Source organism: Varroa destructor, unplaced genomic scaffold, assembly GCF_002443255.2.
Source record: "Varroa destructor unplaced genomic scaffold, Vdes_3.0 BEIS01000005.1, whole genome shotgun sequence".
Lineage (NCBI taxonomy): Eukaryota > Metazoa > Arthropoda > Arachnida > Mesostigmata > Varroidae > Varroa > Varroa destructor.
Window position 1 is genome coordinate 41,352,839 of NW_019211458.1, and position 19,221 is coordinate 41,372,059.

The following is a 19,221-nucleotide window of genomic DNA, read 5'->3' on the forward strand; positions in this document are numbered from 1 at the left end:
TGTACGTAAATTGCTGCTTAGCCTGTGAAATGTTGTTGTTTACCTCATCATACTTGGTCTGCTCTGGGGTGTGTGAATGACCCTAGTTTTAAGCTGTACGCTTAGTCAACTAAGCGTTTAACTCCGTGTTCTTCCTGTGTCCCTGGCCCTACCTTGAATCAGCCGCGTTCTTACATTTGTAACGATTTTTCAACATTAACGTGCTAATCCGCTAAGTCAAACCGCAATAGGTGCGACAATGACCATAGTATGAGGTTGTCAAGAGTAAACATTTGCAACTATCTGCCAGGCCAAGGATATGACAATTTTTAGCATTTATAAAACCGATGTCAAGAAGTATGTTTATGCTTTGGCCTAAGCAACATCATTATGCTTGTCGTTAATCAAACCCACCCAACAAATGTAACGATAGAAAAACATGTTTATCTTTTTACAGATCCATTTCTGTTGCTATGCACATACATGTCATCGGTTATTTGTACGTTGTTTCTCAACTAAGGCTCAACGTGACATACAACCTCTCATTCTATCAGACGCCTGGCTCCCAGTTGTCCATGCCCGAGTTCGAACCCATATATAATAGAATACGGTAAGCTCGCCAATTTCTATTCCTGCTAAGCTTTGCTAATTAGGCGTTCTAACACTTTACACACAAGCGACCAGTGGGTTCATACTGGTTCCGACATCTTTGCACACAAATGAGACATCTGTGATACCTCGTGATTTTTCCTTACTTCTTAACTGAGCTCGCTGACTGGGATGTTCGTCGTTAGCGAATGAAACAGTATGCAGCAAACGAGCTTTGAGTACAAAAAGCTCTGATGAGCATCGATGCGCTAGAAATATACTCTTAATCCATAGAAATAAAACGTTATTACCAGAAATAATCGATGGATTACATTATGGTAATAATATGGATGGTTGAACAATTACTACTAACTTGAAAGCCTTTCATTGTCAGTACAAAAACAGTGAACTTATTATGCCAATAAATCAAGGAAACGCATTTATGGACCCAACGTAGTTTTTTACCATTTGTTCCTATTCATACTTCTCCCATTCTTTAGCGTTTATTGCAGTGCATGGCATCTTTACCACACGCTAAAGAGACATTTACATCTTCAGTTTCGGTCGGTTTTCGGGAACTTGTTCTAAGACTCACTTTCTTTTTCGGCAATCAGTCGTCGCTCGTTACCTTCTGGCATAACCAGATATAAATGAACCGGACTGCACGATGCTTCCACCGTATTGAGAGTCAGTCATCTAGCTAAGCAGTCTGCAGGACTCGCATATTCTAAGCTAGCATTTGTGCCATAATTGCAGTCTAGGGGCACGCAAGACAAGTTCTGTAGAATAAGCGGCGGAAATACGATCTACTGCGTAGATGTACATGCATAGTAAGAATAGGGCATTTGGGCGAGCAGTTGCTTAAGCAGAAAGATTTTTCACCTCGACCTAACTGCGAAGGATGACGGCGGCTACGATACCTGTTTTTCGCTCCGCTTCGTCCTTGTTACAGTAATAGACGTTTAGATAGAATATCCCGTGCACTAGCGCACGCTGCTCAGTCATTTCGTCTCATCTCAGGCATTCGCCGACACGAGAGGCACGTCGATGCTGAGTGGGGCATGCTTTCATGGACGAGGTAATGACTGGCCACCAACAGGCCAAGTTTGAATGGTTCCAGCAGTAAAAGGCTGCTGATGAAGTCGCCGCATCGCGGACGACTACATACACATTGTCGTCATTGTACAGCACTATCGCTGAACATATTTCACAAGGCACTGAGCTGCACCGCCGTATCGCAAGTCTAAGGATAAACTAGATTCAGCAAATTATTTCTTGCTGTATCTTAACAAGAGATTTCTTTTCCTTTCAAAAGCGGTTACTGGGGCTCGGAGTTATGGGCAATCTTGCGAACAACCTTAGCACCCCTTTCCATCACTTTTTGAAACGGCGTTTCCGGAACCTCTTTTTGGCTTTTGTCGCATTGCTAGTCTTGGTTTAGCGCGAGGCCGTTTGCCTCAGTACGACTATCACTAGCGTCGTTATCCTGTTGCACCTTGAAAGGAAGTGAAATTTCAAGTCACACAAGACAGCGGCGCCGATGAAGCAATGGTGATGATTTGCGACGAATATAGCCACACATACTCATTAGAAAACCCATTGAACGCTTGCTAGCAATCGGGCTTCAGTAGTGCAGACTATGTTCCAAACGGCGGAGAAGATTCATTCATTAAATTGCCATTAGCAGTATGCTAGCGTGGCTGGCGATCACAGATTGACGGGTCTGAAGGGACAGTTTACGCTGCTTATGGGTGTATACTGTTATCGAGCACGGGTCTCTAGTTTCGCTGGAGTTGGAAAAACTAGTGAGAAATCTGAGCGAAATCAGCAGGAAGCGGATCGATCGAATAGTAAGGCAAGCTCTTTGGGTGGAAGGGAAAAGAGCAGATTGCTTCCGGCCAATACCATTAAAATGGTAACAACTGTGAAACAGTAAAACGTTACCCAGTGCGGAATAAAAAAGGACAACTTGAAAGGTAGGAGAACCGTGGACGATAGCTAGTGGATAAGGCTCTTTTTAGGTTGCGATTTAGGTTGCGGTAAGCGTTTTCTCTGTTTTATTCTGTAAGAGGCGCAGTAAAGATATTCGTGGGAATTTAGGCAATAAAGCACAGTTGTCTGTTGCAGCTTGACGATATTCATAAGAAATTTCGAAAAAAAAACAGGTTTTTAAATGTAATACCGATAAACTCAAAGCTGATATATTCTACAGCATTATTGTAGCATTGCTTTAAAGGATATAAAAGCCTGAGGACCTTAAGGATAGCCATGTAATTATCCCCGATGCTGCAAGGTGTATATGTGTCTTAATAAGGTAATAATTCTCTTCCTATCTAGATATTCATTCACAGACATTTGAAGGAGGAATAGATGTCTACAATCGGTAGGTGAAGGAAGAATTAGCCGGCTGAAGCATTTCGGTCGTTCTTGTCAAGCCTTTGAATTAGTAGTAAGTGAAACAGATATTTGTCATCATGATTTAAAAACGTCCGCGACGTAGAATGATGGAATTAATCATTGTATCTTAGTCGCTGTTCAAAATAAACATTACGTTTTTTGTAATGGTTCCGAATGGACCTCTTCTCGAATTTGTGCCTCATGTCTGAAAATCGAGGGATTATTTTTGCAAATTTTGAGGTCAATCTTCATTTTAACGACGGCCATGTTGATTTCTTGTGCCGTACAATTCAGCTGTCATCTGACAATACACACAACTCAAACTTGTTATCTGTCATTTCGAAAACCGAAGCCACCCTGAAGTACTAGACTGAAGGCATGTTATTTCATTACCATCATTTCATTACCAATATTGAAATGGTGCTAATGGTCAAGTTGCCCAGAGGTGCAATTCAGTCAAGGCGATTAGGATTAATATACACTTTTCTAGTGAGAAGGTTCTAGACGCTACCTGTAAACTCTAATTTTGCCTGTCAATACCTCATACAATTGTTGCTGTACTAGGTCTGTTTATTGCCGAAGAAAAAACCGTAGTTTAAAGGTTTTCAATTCGCTTGACGTAAATTGTCGCTGAATTGCTAACATTTTAGGTACGCTTTGATGAATATCAAGCGACCGTATTTAAACATGAAACGGTTCTCTCAAAAATGAGCTGGCGCATCAAGGCCTCAGCCGTATCTCTAGATACAAAGTTCTCCTCTGAATTCAGCAAACACCGCAGTGGTTTGCATAATTCATAACTTACGTCAAATAAGTTTTAGATCTTTTTAAGTTTTGCAGATGCTTTATGTTGTATCAAGTTGATTTTGGAGGGTTTACGTACAGCGGGTCTGGCAGCTACCATGTACCTTGACATTTTTATGGATTCTTAAAACATAATGCACGAATCCTAGATCAAAGAACTCCACGTTTAAATGCATTCCCATAACGTCATGTTTGATAGACAGTGATACAAGCTAGCCTTTCGTTCGTTAAGAATAACTAAGAACAATATTAATTTTCTAAGCTAGCGTCATTTCTGAATTCTCCCAAAGCGTGCTAATAAAAAACATTTTTGAGAGTCTTCATTTCATATCAGGAAAGTGACGAATAAAAATGAAGGTGAAGTTTTAAACTACTAAGAGATTTCGTTTCACCTTGTATATACATCATTTTCATCAGTAATTATATTACAGAACACTATATATTGAAACAAACTAGTGTACTAATTTACTTATCGTCCGTCGCAGCGCCACATACGATCAGATCTTATCACCAGGCGACCAAGGGTACACATCTCGTTAAATTCTTTAATTGTATGTATGTAGTTTTTGCTCTCATTACGCAGAGCGAATAGATCAATTGGCCCGCTAGAAAATGTAGAAAGTTTTTTAAACAAACGTGTTGATAAAAGCGACAAAAAACATCTCAAAATAAGATACGTGCTTCTCTCTGTATTCGGATATCGTGATTTAGTGCAATTGATAAAACGATTTTCGTAATTGCTTCTGACCGAGCTCTATATATGTACAAAGGAATAGTGCCTCTATCTTATGTCACTTTTCTACATTGAAGCTTTTAAAATTCGGCTTTAGAGTCTCGACGAATGTTGCATTGTAGAAATACATATTCCACTCGCATCCTATATTTTTTATTCATTATTACCTATCTTTTGATATGTTTCAGCCCTAAAATGAAAAGATTCGTAGCGAAATCCGGTGTTATAGCCATTAGTCCGGTGTTATAGCCACTATTCCATGAATGGTTTAAATCAAGATTAACCATACCGGTGCCGACATCGTAATCCGTCGCAGAGTACGGTATTCGAAACTTTTTTTGACGCCGGCAAGCTATTAATGTTTTCGAAAATCTACAATTATATCCAGTCAACAAGGCGAAGCATCCTGCCACTTAACCGAAAAAATTGGTCTTGCTTGACCCAAACTGCCGATCACCCTCGAGCCAGTGATTTTCATTTTTGTAACGTATGCGTGGGTAAGAAGATTTCGCTCACTCAATTTCTAGACCCTTACATATTTCCTGGGCACAATATAGGCGAACGGTACCAACGTTGTGTGCAGTGCATGACAAAACAGCTACTTCTAGATGAGATCTGCTGTCAGTTTCGTAGCCGTCATTGGCTTAGTCACAATTAACAGTGTAAAAAGCCATCAGAAAAATCGTATAGTTAAAGCAGGTTAAGGATGAATTTAAATTTTGTTATCCACAAGCGTCGATCAAAGTTGCAAACAACCTTAAAATCCCGTAGCCACGTTTATAACGAACGGAAAGAGACTATGTGCTTGGAATCTATAAAGAGAACTAAACTGTGCTATTGGATTTATGGGATTTTATTTATAAAACACGTAATTGCTTTTAGTGCTTTTAGAACGAATGCTTCAAATTGAGTTGATCCTTTGATGCAACGTCTTTGATATAATAATGTAATAACCTCGTGACGGTTCCTCCGCTGACGGTAATAGCGGCAGATCTAGAGGGTTTTTACAAGACACCACTCTAAAACGGTCTGCACAGTGGTCGACAGGTCAGTCTCTATGCTTTGAGCAATCACGAATATCACAAGGACGATCTAAATCAATCAGTCCATTCACCTAGCCCTAAAATCATCTTGAGGTGTGTCTTATGTATTAAAAACAAAATGTATTAAATCCCTTTTTGAGGCAGTATGAAAATATCCTTATTTTCATAAAACATCTAGCTTGTTCAATGAAATCGCCGTCAAAGTTTGTTTACGTAGCAAGGATTTACAAGAAAGCCTATTTGCCAAATGCAGCTGAATGGGTCCGTACCGATACGCAAAAAAGTACATACTTTTCTATAATGGTGTTTTTTAAACATCCATCGGTCGATACTACAAAATGCCCTTGAAATTGCATTATCGCTTTTTGGGGCAACTTTAGCCAATAAAAGTAGAAACCCATCACATAAAGATTTCTAACAGATAACCTTGATCGGAGTCTCTTTTAAGTGCAGTTCCTCGCCGTGTTTAGCTGATCGAAAAGTCATCTTCCCCTTTTAATTAATCATCTACTTTCTTTTTTTCGTGTGGGACGGCTGAACTTGAAATTGAGTCAGAGACAAAATTTAAGTGGGGGGTAATTAGTAACAGTGTAGGACACAAACTCACGAATCAGCGGTGACTTTAACCGCTAGAAGGTTCCAGCCGATCACTGGAGCATCAGTCTGGCTCAGGATTTGCCGAAAATCATTTTGACCTCACTGAGTAATTTAGCGCTCTAGAAAAACCCATTCGACTATGCTATGAAAAAGACCGCATAAGATTTTCTAGTAAATGATCGACTGACTGATTTAAAGTACTTATCGCCTACCAGGATGCGAATAGCAATTAGGTATGACTTGATTCTGTGATCACCTACATCTCGAACATTGACCATTCCTAAAGACTTCACAACTACTACCGTCTTTGATTGCATTCATAAATGGTGAATTTTCACTGAAAACGTGCCCCATAGTTATCCTGTATTTTGTTGAGAGATGGAGAAAATGTAACAATCGAACACTCCGTTATATCCGTATGATGAGATTTTTTACCACGTGTCACTGAGTAGGAGAAAGTCCGGTAAAACCTTTTATGACTTCGAAAGAAATGCTTGAATGCGATGCAGCTCACGTTTCCACTAGAGCACTTTTCCCTATGACTAATTTACTAGCCACGCGGCAAAGCTTGTTTATTTAACTATCACTAGCTGTTCGTATCGGTTTTCCCGCGCAACATTGCAAAGGGGGCTTTTAAGGATCTTGCTGGAAGTTAGAAAAACTTCGGAGCGAGCATTGATGATGTTTGCTCAAGTATCCACTAATAGTTTCATTATCAAGATAACTTCCAAAATACAAGATATCTGTTAGAATATTCCCCTTCTAGTTAAGTTGCTTTGTCTGTTAGCGTTTGTTAACTGAGATAGTTGTTGGAAGCGAAAGGAGCGACAAGTAGATTATGTTTAGGTGGTTCTATCTGTTGATACTTAGATGTCTATTTGAGACTTTCAGTAAAGTCTTGGAGATTCTGAAAATGGTTAGGGTTTGCTCTAACTGCGATAGTAGGCGCAATTGAACGATAACAGCTGCGACCGTCAACTAAGCTGTTTCGAACAATTTATTTCGTTTGCATGTAACCTATGAAGCGAAAGTTTTTTTCTGCTAGCCAACAGAACATGATCACAAAGCAACGTTTCGAAATAATGCGGGTGATTTGAGGTACGCGACGGTTTCATCACTTCGAAAAATGTTAAATGTTGAAAAAGGGAATTACGTAATCCTGTATAGTGGTACAAACATGAACGGTAGATGTTGATTTCTTCCCTTGAATTAGAAACGATTGTGTAGCTTAACTCGTTGTAGATCTAAGTTGTTGTCCCAAGATGTGTAAGACGATAAGATCATGAGAGCCTAGAGCCTTTATTTGTGCTCTTTTGATGGACTTTACTACTTGTAAACTAAAAAAAAACTACTAGTTATTTTCATCTGTTAATATTTTTTCATTTCATGCCCTTAGACAAAAACGGTACAAGTTCTTCATGAGTACAATGGACCAGTACATCACGTTCGGATGCTTTTCTTGCCCCATTTACAATATGTATGCCGAGGATCTTGCAATTCCAAGTTTCACAGTTACTTCGATATATACGGACAACCCTAAACGAAACTAAGAGATAGACTCTTTTCTGCAATGCCCTTGAGGCAGTTTGACTTTCGTTTTGCCCATGCAACTTCTGGTGTCTTAGATAATAAAGAAAAGCCCCAGAGGCTGTTCCTGGCCGAGCAGCGAATCAATTGTAGCAGCAGGAAAGCCTTTTCCGTTAGAGACGAATGACCGCTTTTAAGTGATGCCCTAAATCTTGCAATGTACCCGAGGCAGTCTAGCTGGCCGTGCTTGTGATCTGCGCTGTTTCAACCCCGTGGCGCGACCCTGCCCTGTTAATACGGCCGGACTGCCGACTAAACACGACTGCAACAGGAACACACGAATGGAGAATCGCGAGGTGCTAGCTTCTATGTCTTTGTAGGAACAACAATTATAATGACGACGCAGAAGACATTTTTTTGCTAAACAGTACAAACAAAATAATAGGTTAACCAAGATTGACCCAATTTCTAGTACACAACGTCATTTTTGGTTTCCGGACTACGAGTTTACGCATAGCGTGAATTGACGTCAGGTATATCATAAGCAGAAAACGTAATTATATCCAGCAAAATCAATTTGTGCCAGGCGAATCTCTTCTGAAAATGATAGTGGAATTTTGTTATTGGTAAGTCAGCTTGTTGCCTATCTCACTACCACATTAGTTGCGGAAAGGCACGTCTGTCGAAAACCTATTCGACATTTCTGGTGCTTTTTGTCCACCGCTACAATCTTCGTACAGCTCTTCTTGTGGATTCTGAACTTCCTAGTAAGAAAGTGATGCGTCCAGACGCCACATCGGCATTTCGGTATCATCAGATGCCCAGAACTTCCCATAATTCGGTACGACGTTTATTCCGTATTGTTCGTTTTATCTCTACGGTATCCATTGCCATCGTTTTATTAAGCTGCTAAGCTTTTCTCTCACAAGTCCCCTTTGAAATAAGCTCGCAATATCTGAGAGCGTGTGAGATTATTAAATATTAAAATTTTAAATACTTCAAAACGGGGAAGCGAGATAACGATTAAGCTGATTATGATTTCGTTCTCCGGAAGCGAAAATTGCCTGCGGATGTATCAGTAGTTTCCATAACGCCAAACATCCAATTGGCAAACGGCATTGAAAATATCCAACTATTTCAATTCAAAGTAAAGTACAGGATCTGGATTATGAAAAAAAACAATACATCAGCTGATGCTATGAAATCGGATAATTTCAGCTTCGTTAACTGCTCTCATGGACTCTTTAGTAGTACACTAGAACTGAAAATATTTTTCCTGCCGAAGTTCTGCCCACAACTGATAAAAGGATCATGTGCCTTGCAAAAGCAGATTCTCTATAAATTTGTAAGAAAAGTGTGAGACCACCCAAATAATATGCAGCTTTATATCCTATCTGCTACAGGCGCTCAGCGAATTCTGATCAAGCTAATGATTACTCCTAGTAGCTTTAGAAACCGAATGAATGTTATGCAATAGAAACGTTTTTAAGGCCCACGTGACAGATTCTTCGCAAAATCTTTCGTCGTGTAAATCACGCCTAGCGAGACGGTACCGCTCCTGACAAAGGGGCAATTAACTTCATATTCATTCATGATTTGTTGGAACCTTGTCGCAGATAAAAATGTTTCAAGTGACCGCTATCTATTTACCCTATAGCAGAAGAACTCTTTGATGAACGAATGAAGATAGACGAAGCTATCTTTATCCTTTTTACTTGGTAGTAATTTTAAGTTTTTATAACTACATCTACAGGGTGCAGTGTTTTAGGGAAGCTTGATTTCATGATGATCTGCGCCCTTACTAGAGGTATTAAGCTGTTTCGTGCCCAACCCTGGATGCTAAACTGGGCTTGTCATTGGGGTTGCAAAACGTATTGCGCTCACTGACAGTCAAAGTGAAGATGATTGCGTTTTCAAATCGAAGACAAACTGCACAACATACGCATTCGCTGTGCTAACAAGTGCGACGCGCTTGCTAATAGTGTGCCGTCATACGTAACAGTCAGACCAACAATTAGTGATAAGAATATATCGCGAAACGGCACAAGAACAAATAAGATGTCACAGGGAACCCTCTCTAATTCTTGGATAGCAATAGGTTCACCTTTACGTCATTTCCTTGTGCTGATGAAAATCCGCCTCGATCGTCCCTCGGCTCAGTGTGTATTTATGTTCCAAAATAGGTCAGAAAAATATTCTGTATTATTATAAATATATTATATTAAATGTGATCCAGCATATGAGCAGCTTGTAAATATTCTCGTTGATATTTACATCGGAAGGCTAGGAATCTTAAAACTCTTCTAGATTTGAATCACGTTCACGCCGTCTACATCAGACCGACCAATGTACTTAGGCTAACCAAGCACACAAAAGAAACTATGATGAATACGAGTGGCAATGCTTATAAACATTAGGCGATTTATTGTTAACGCTTGCCAGACACAATACCAGACAGATGAATAGCAAAACATATGTCAGTTCATCAACGATTTACGAAGACGTATTTGATAAGACGTTACAGAATCCCGTCCATTTGCGTGTGTGTCCCGCCCTTGAAAATCGGTCATCGACACATCTCTTGAATGCAAACTATTACCTACTTAGTGCGGCCAGTATTATTATTGAACTTGTGGAAGATAATTAAATCTAACAAATATGTTCAAACAATTGTCTTATTTTAGAAAGCCGTTAAGAAAGCGAGTTTTTTTATATAACATTCAAGGTACGTTGGTAGTCGCTGACGGAGGCTGACCACACTCGTGGTCAATGCGTTTAGCTATTTGTAGCACGACGCAGACACACATGCCGGTAGGAAAGAAGAGAAGCCATTTGAAGCGACAACTAATGGCTATATTAGACGTCCGTAAATACGCAAACAGATAGTCTTACTTATTATACGACCAAAAAAGAAGAAGACTCAATTTCCCATCGGCCATCTAAAATATTAAGTAAGATTCAAGGGTCTTTCGTTAACAATCTCGATCTAACAATTCAGAGTAAACTCCAAGTATGAGTCGCCTAATTAACCTTCATTCGTTGGTACTTTTTGTCCTAAGGCTTCAAATGTTGGTGCGTTGCATTATGGCCGGAAGCAGACAATAGCCTGCGACGTATATATGAGGTGCCAAGAAACTGTTCTAGTGAGACAACAAACGTCCATATTGAATTTTTGCTGCATAAAATCGAATGGCACGAAGGACGACTGCACTGTTACGGCGTCGCCACTAAATAAACACTAGCAGCATCTGTCCTTTGACGAAAGTTAAGACGGACCTCTGGGCTTCAACCTAGTTGGCATCGCTAACACGACTTTATTTTGAATAATGAAGCAGCGTACATGAATGCTCTACACGTAGCTTCTACCTAGAGCCGTCTTATGGCGCATCTATTGTCTCCAAATATCTTGTTTGTTGTTTTTTTCGAACATTCGGTCTATTAATGAGCCATTATCACAGTATTTGCACGTACATTCATATGCTTTTATTACATACACTATATCGCGTCATTGGCTATACTTTATAGCGCTCCCAGTTGGCCAGGTGAAACCGGGCTCTTTTTTTACTACAGCGACTAGTTCCCAGTGGTTGGCCCCTTCTTCTCCCAAATATCATGCGACATCAAAGAAGACGGATTTGACATGTTCTTTTAGACCTCGATAGCATCGATTTTGTGATACTCGGTGTAGGATTCGGCTCAGTCTTTAGGCCTAGAGGGGACCACCGCCACTGGAATACATAAAACTGACCGAGAAAAAGAATATATGTAGTAAAAATAATTTTTTGTGAGGTTATTGTAGATAAGGAAAAACGGGGGGTAATTTTATTCTAAATACGAGAGTAAATGTTTATTTGCTACCGCTAAGCCAACTGCGTTTCGAGATAAGGGGTCAGAAGATGGATGCGAGTCAAGGTCCGCTTAGCAGGCGGACGGTTTGACAGAAGCACACATTGAGGTGAGGAGAAGGCAGAGAAAAAACGGTAATCGCAGCCCTGTTGGACGTGTCATGAACATGTCGTTTCCATAGGCGTTCCGGACATTACCCCACCATCTGACCTGATCGAGAGAGGCCTGAAGATATCGAAGGGTTTGAAGCCAGTGGCAGCTCGCTCGGGCGGACAATTCTTCTACTTCTTCGTTCTTCAACGACAACATTGATATATGACTAGGGGCACCGCCTCCTCTCTACAATTAGGTCAAACAGAGGTGACCCTTAATATGGTAATGGAACGATTTATTTTTGAGAGGCCCAATGTTTTATGGGTGTTAATGCTGTATGCTTCCTCCACATGCATACATCTAGTCGTCTTTATATGTGTGTAAGAAAGTACATATGGTATCTCACATTTAAGAAGAATGCTTGACGCAAGTATACTATAATCAGCTTATCCAGAATAGAAAGATTAGAATTTACTTATATTTGATGATTCTGTGTTCCTTGCAACATAATTATCTTTTCGCTAATAAATTTAGGAATACAGAGACCTAAATTCGTTTTTAAGCTTGTTCGTAACACTATTATATTATGTCAGTGATTAGGTAGCAATGACCGACCTTCTTTCAAACATTCTTATGAATCTGAAATACTATTATTATCTTTTGATTTTTAACTGAGCGTACCGAATTGTATTAAGTACTCTTCGGGCTCTTAATATTTATCATCTACTACACCACATTTGTGTAGTCATTCCCCACAGTTACTAAATGAAGATCTCTTTGATTGGTCGGCCTTGAAGAGTGCATATGCGGTAAAAGAAACACCAGTGAATTGCTGTTATTATCGTAGTACGCTTTACTATATTTACTAATATACTTAGCGTAAATAAATATACGCTTTTTGTATCAACAATGTATCAAATTGCAGTACTTATGGACGACACTGCAAGGCATAATTTCGGCTAGCGCCCTCTAGTACTGTGTTTGCGTGCTATGTCAAACGCAGTTCCACATGGAAGCTCCCAAATTCAAAAGTCTGATCAAGCCCACTCAACCTGAAAAACACCAAGGTTTTCCGAATGTCGTAAAAATCAAATGTGTTGGTTTAAAGCTTGGATAGGAAGAGGAGATGTTCGTTTGTGAAGGTGACAGACGGGCACGGGCCGCCAACATCACTCGGCGGTTGGTATGCCGCTCGGATTGAAGATAGTCACCTAGTGAAAGACAACCATTGGACAAAGATCTAACCCCGATCCAAGAACCATAACGCCTTATTTCCTTCTAGCCTGGATGCAGGAGCGAGATGGGTAAATACGTACTTGTCAATTTATGACAGGGCCCTCTGTCCCTCTGGACCGTGATAGTTGTAAAGGAAGTGGAACGTGGTAAGCGAAGAAAAAAACCTATTATACCACACAATAACAGTGTTATGCATGCCTCTGTGTATTGAGCCATTGAAAAGCAAGATATCGAGGAAAGGATCATTGCAATGACCTTTAACATAACGACGGACAGTGACGACCGTTTCGTTTCTTATTACCCGAAAACTGAGGCTGTAATGGAGATGATACAGCAGTGGTTGTTAGTATGCTACTGCTTCTGAAAGGATGGTGAAAAGCGCACTCCAACAAAAACGTGCGTGGATTGAGTTATTGTAAGTGCCCTCTTCTTTCTTGCGCACCTATATATCTGAATGTAGCTTATTATGTTATGCCTTAAAATTGGCTTATCCGGATGCAAGACATGCGAGATGCGCATCCAAAAAAAGACCTTTTGCTCATTGGAACGCTGAATTTTTACCAGCCCTTACCTTTATAACAGAATGAATCCATTTAGGACAAAAGTAAGTTATATTTGTACAAGAAAGTCACATGCACTATATGATACCCCAATTCTACAGGTCTGCTAGACCGATTACTTTTGGTCTCATTTTTCTCACATTTTTCGTATTGACTGAAATTTAGGACATGGCCAGCACTATTGAATGTTTCGCGAACGACGAATTTAGTTTTGCTTCCTCAGTTGAGTGCACAGACTAATTAAGAATACTTTGGAAATTCTCGTGAGCGGTGGCTACTTGATAGAGGTTGTTTTTCTCCACAGCAGGGATCGTTGCATTGTCAGCTGAGCCATTGGTTTAGCCTATGATAGACCTTATCAGAAAATCTTTACACACGTTTTATTAGAAATTAAATAGGAAACCGGTGTGAACACGATGTAGAAAGCGTTTTTCGTTGCAATACTTTTGATCGTTCCTACTACCCGCGTCTTATTGTTATTGCTGCCGCCATTACTCTAGAGGTGTAGTTCCATGGGCGGAAGTCGTTGTCTTCATGAACCGTCAAACAAGAATTGAGTTCACGCCGGAATTATGCTGACGCAGTTTACAGCGCACTCTACGGGCACTTTGCTGTTCCGCTGCGGGCGTCATTAAATATAGGTTTGAAGTATTTGATGGTCAAGAAAGCATTGGCGGTTTTTCTGACAAAATTTTTTAAAGTCATATATCTCAAATAATATCGTCGTGTTGGATCGGCGTTGGCATTCTCTGGAAGCTGATATTCGACTATAGAACATGCCCTAGGTTTGTTGGAGTGTCCTTGTTCAGGATTAACGTAGGGCGCCTTTCGAATAAATTCGTCATGTCTTACAGTTTTGTTATGGTAAAGGCACAAACGTTGTCCAGGCCCACAAATAACCATAGGCTATTTACGACCAAGATACATCATCGGTGTTTCAAAGATGTTTCTATCGCTTTGATTTTGGAAATGTCAATATGAATACTCCTCGTAACGTACGACCAATTACGAAAAAAGTGCAAAAATAATTTCGAATGCATTGAAACAGAAGGTTATATGTCAAAATTACGCTTATTTAGTTTATGAATAAAAAAAACTACAACTTTTTCAACTCAGTCACCGTTCACTCTAAAGGTGTACATATAATCCGGACTACAAGCGCTTTTTCTACCCATCACAGTGTTATAAGGGATCATTTTATTATTATTATTACTACTCTCATGCTTATGAGTACGATTCTGTAGGTCTTTGCTTTTGTCGCTTATTTACCTATTTGGCAAATAGTAATGTTAGTAGTTTTATTTTATTATATAAAAATAAGGCTTCACAGTCATCTAGGTATGTAAACAAGTGTTACAAGCAATTGTCACTGCCTCATTCCTAAGTTGTGATGCTCTCTAGTTTCCCTACATAACTGCAAATTCTACGCACCAATTTTTAAAGAGTATTAACGTAGATGATAATGTCTCCTTAGCGGTTTCGGTGAGCCACCGCTGATCAGTACGTTACAATATCTGTTATACCTTAGGCCTTTAAATATGTCGATTATAACCTAAGGTATCCAGTTCTCAAATAAAACGAAACATAACTTTATTCGCCTGCTAATGATTTATAGTAAGCCGCTGGCTAACTTCCCTTTTCCTGCCCATCCAATATTTGACGAAGCTGTTGAATTCTTACCCCAAATATTAATTACAACTTTGGTAACATTTGTCACAACACCCAACGATTTATCATGTCTGACAATCACAATCGTGTCACACAAACGAAGTTCTTTCTGTTACTCTGAACGGGTTTTTCGAAAAAAAAAAAAAAAAGGATTGTCGGAACAGCGACAAGTTAGCGGTTCAGACTGCAGACACAATGTCAACATTTGTCGGATATCTTCACAAAAGATTCGTCTTTGACGCATAATTTACCTCGAATTCCTCAGACAAATGAATTAAAAGTTCGATTCTGTTTTAGAAAAAACAATGCTCAACTTATGAGAGAACCATCTTTTATACACCAGCCTACGCTGTGAATGAATTTGCGAAATATGGAATTTCACTAGAGCTGTTCTCAGGCGAATTGCGAGCATTTCAAAATGTCATCTATAATTTTTCTTTATTCAAAATTGATTCGTTATAGGAAAATAGCTTTCTACTCGTGTTTTCTCCGGCTGAATCATAACGTGACATTTAGAGCTGAGAAATTTCTAGCTAGTTAAACAAAGGCTCCTAATCTTAAAGATTTCTAATTTATTCTAACCTTTCTCTAATCTGAACAATGTGTCTTTAGCTGTCAACGTACTTCTACAAAAACGTCCGTAGATCATCATCGACGCACTATTTACGGTTGACCCAACAAACCTTCTTGCGTTCCAACTGTCCTTGTCTTGTTATTTAGTTGCAGTGGAACCGGTGCTGGACCGTAATATATACAGCCTTTTACGCTATAGGCATTTGTTTGACAAACATTGAGACGAATTTGTTATTTTTCTGACTAGGATAGGGCATCTTCACTACTAAGGGTATCGATACCGATTTCTTAAAATGTTCGATCCTATGAACTCCATACTTGTCACTTGCTGCCAAAAAAATACATTATGCTTCCGTAACAGATATTTTCTATCCACATGTTTTGTTTGGTTTCAAACTTCCCTAGCGGCTTCATCACCTGCTCCATTAAGCTCGCTTCAATTTCTGTCTGAGCGGTCTAGACAACAGGAGACCGCAGATAACAAACATCGCCGAAGGTGGCCTCGTGAACTTCAAATGAAAGGCTTTGTTGCACTCTCCATATTCGTCGGACCTTGTGCCAATATATTTTCACGTTTCTCATTCACTGGATGGTAACCTTAGCGGTTTTACTTTCAGTAAGTATAAAGACCTTAAAACATGATTGGAGACCTTCGAGACGAAACCCGCTACCATTCAGCGACAGGAGCTACATTGCTTTGTGGAAACATAGCAGGACCGTGAACAATGACAGGAGATACATAATATCATGGCTTATTGTCACAGGAACGAGATGTTTTCCATCAATTAAAAAAAGCGTGTGAGTTTTTTTTTCCAGCCTAACGAAATCGATGTACGTGTAGCATCACAAAGCTTGACCGTACAAAAAATGACTCAGACTTCTGCATAGTATATAGGGGCTGTAAAAACTAAGGACCGAGTGCAGGAATCACCACCCTTGTCAAGGTGCCGCCAGCTGGACTCTTCAGTGAACTTAAAACGTGCACACAATTATTTTCACATTTAGGAATCTACAATAATCCATAAAAGTGAGGCCGTTCCAGAAAAACATATTTGCTATATCAATAATATTGGTTCTACAAAGCAACAAGTAGATCGGTTTCACCAATTTCGCCAACCATAAAACCCTACAGAATTGTAGATTAAATCACAAAAAAATCCACGAAAATGTCCGAGCTGTCATTAACACTACCAATAAGATAAAAGATTTACTAGCAGCATGCCAGTATTATATTAGAATATTGCTATCTTGATAATACTATTTAATCCAAGAATACATAGAAACACTCCAAACGTTTTACAGTTGTATACAACCCTTCAAGTTCAGATCGATTTATTATTATTACCCAATTAGAGATAACATAAATAATTATATAATAGTAATAATATAAATAATTATATAGTAGACAGGCGCAACAATGTGCACAGAGTACACAACGACCGAATCGACCAAAGAGGATAATCAGGTCATCGAAGCTGCCCGCAGATCTACCCACATACTAAAGTATGTGTGGAGTGACGAGGAAATTGTTCAATGGCGCGTTTTCCAGGATAGAACATCAACGAGTACATCTTACGGGCCTCTAGTGGCTACCTTTGGTACTACTGATTCCGTGATACCGAATAATTCGTCGATCGGTTCCACGATAAAAAAAAGAGAGTCTCTAAAAGTCTCCTCTATGTAGCACACATCCTCCTTTTGTTCAAGCGAAAAAACAAAACCAGTACACATTGTCGAGGCGCAGGGACATTTTGGCAGTGTTGTTTGTAAAACATTGCGTTGTATGTTATTCCCTAACTATTATAGAGCTCCATAGGAGACTTGGTTGGGACCCACTTGTACGATAGACTATCATGACATCAACGGTGCAATGTTATCCTTGCCGTTTTTCTAGTACACCTGTCGTTTACTCGACGAGCAACAGCGATAGGGTACCCTAGTCACTACTTGGCGGAGATCTTGTCCCGTTAGCTCGTATGGACTTATGTACATATACAGACTTTTCACTGTTGCTGCTATTGTTACAGATATTCTTTTCGGCTGCCATTTACCTAGGCTCTGTCAAATTCGCTGTCCTGATTCTGTCTGGACGGCGTTACACGACAGCGAATACGATCGCCTAGGGACATTTGTTCGCTTCATGCTACATAGCACAGATGTCTTTGAGGCTACGCGAGCCGATAAGGCCGGCCAGGAAAGGAAGCTCCTAGGTTATGTGAACATTAGTTTCTATTTGTATATAGACAAACTATCAAGTTATATATCTAGTATGTGTATTGCACGAGAAGTATCGTTTGCAACAAACAGCTATACGGAACTGCAGTTACGCAGCAGTTCAGTCAAGGGTCAGAGTAATGATAATAAAATTTTTCCATGATATGGGCACATAGCGAATTAGGCAAAACATATTGAAAGGTTATAAATCAAGAATGGTTCTCAGTCCGATAATTCCACGCTTATACGAAACGCAATATTCAAAATACAGGTTGCGATAGTACCACTGCCGAGGACGAAGATGTGAAGATACCTAATTCAATAACGAGCAAAAGCTACCAAAAACAGCTAATACACATTAATATATATATATATATACAGAGGGAAATAGGTTTGTGTTTCAAGAGAGTTCACAGCAAAGGCAAGTAACGCTGGAATGATAGTCTGTATCCAGCTAAGAGTTTATATCATCCTTGGTATAAGAAATCAGTTTGCTTGAAAAATGTTTTTACAACAGCCATAGTATGTTTGAAAATTATTGGCTCATTTTGCAAAAATAGCCTTTAGCCAACCACGATACGATGAGGCAACAGCTATTGAATTTCGATAACGTAGAGGACCGTACCATCAACTTAGCCACTGCGTTTCCTAGTAGCTCTACTATTAGTGTACAGGTTCGGAAATTTGAATTTGATCACGTTAGTATTCCTTGTGAAACGTACGACGAGTGGTAGGACTGTTTCTCTTATTGATAGAATATTACTTACTCATCTATGTCTACCCTTTGCAGAGATTCGTCTTCCACGCATGACAAACAAATGGTAGAAAGCCGAACAATCTGTGGCATACGATGCGTACTAATCGGACACGCTGTTTTAAGTTATTCAGTCGTACGTATACAAAAGTCTGTGTATTTGTAGAATCTATTGCCCAAAAGTGTTTTTTGATGAGAATTAAAATTTTTTTCCTTTTTAAATTGAATCCTCTATGCCACGATCATAACTATTAACTAAAGATCTATATATTTCAGATTCAAAAACAATTGTTATCGGTTTTCAATCGCTTACTATCGTCGTAAGTTCATTTCTGCCGAAAATGTTCTTATCTCATAAAAACGTTTCTTGAAATAACAGTGGCTTTATAACGTCAAGCTGTACATCATAGTATAGATATGGATTTGTGTTATTGCAGTGATTGCTGGGCAAAATATTTACAATGGTTTTTTCCGTTTTACTGAGTCTCTTCGTATATAAAAAAATGTGAAGAGAAAAAACAGACTGCCAGAATCTTAGCTCTCGTATGTGTATCTTATTCATATCATAATATACAAAGAGGTAATATCATAAAATGCATATCTTCCAAT

The 19,221-nt window shown here is 39.4% G+C and overlaps 1 protein-coding gene and 1 long non-coding RNA gene across 11 annotated transcripts in view; one reads left to right on the plus strand and one right to left on the minus strand.

Moving 5' to 3' along the window:
• The window catches only part of LOC147755703 (uncharacterized), a 92,292-nt gene that overhangs the window by 67,664 nt on the left and 5,407 nt on the right, over positions 1–19,221 (minus strand). Inside the window, exon 1 of one of the 2 annotated variants that reach the window (XR_015327725.1) lies at positions 1,488–2,353. The exons of the other annotated variant lie outside the window; for it this stretch is intronic. This is a non-coding gene — a long non-coding RNA (uncharacterized LOC147755703). Of the gene's footprint in view, positions 1–1,487; positions 2,354–19,221 lie in introns of those variants that run through there. 2 annotated transcript variants of the gene reach the window in all.
• Positions 1–19,221, plus strand: part of LOC111250672 (alpha-1A adrenergic receptor-like) — a 176,920-nt gene that overhangs the window by 66,287 nt on the left and 91,412 nt on the right. The gene's annotated exons all lie outside the window — the stretch shown is intronic.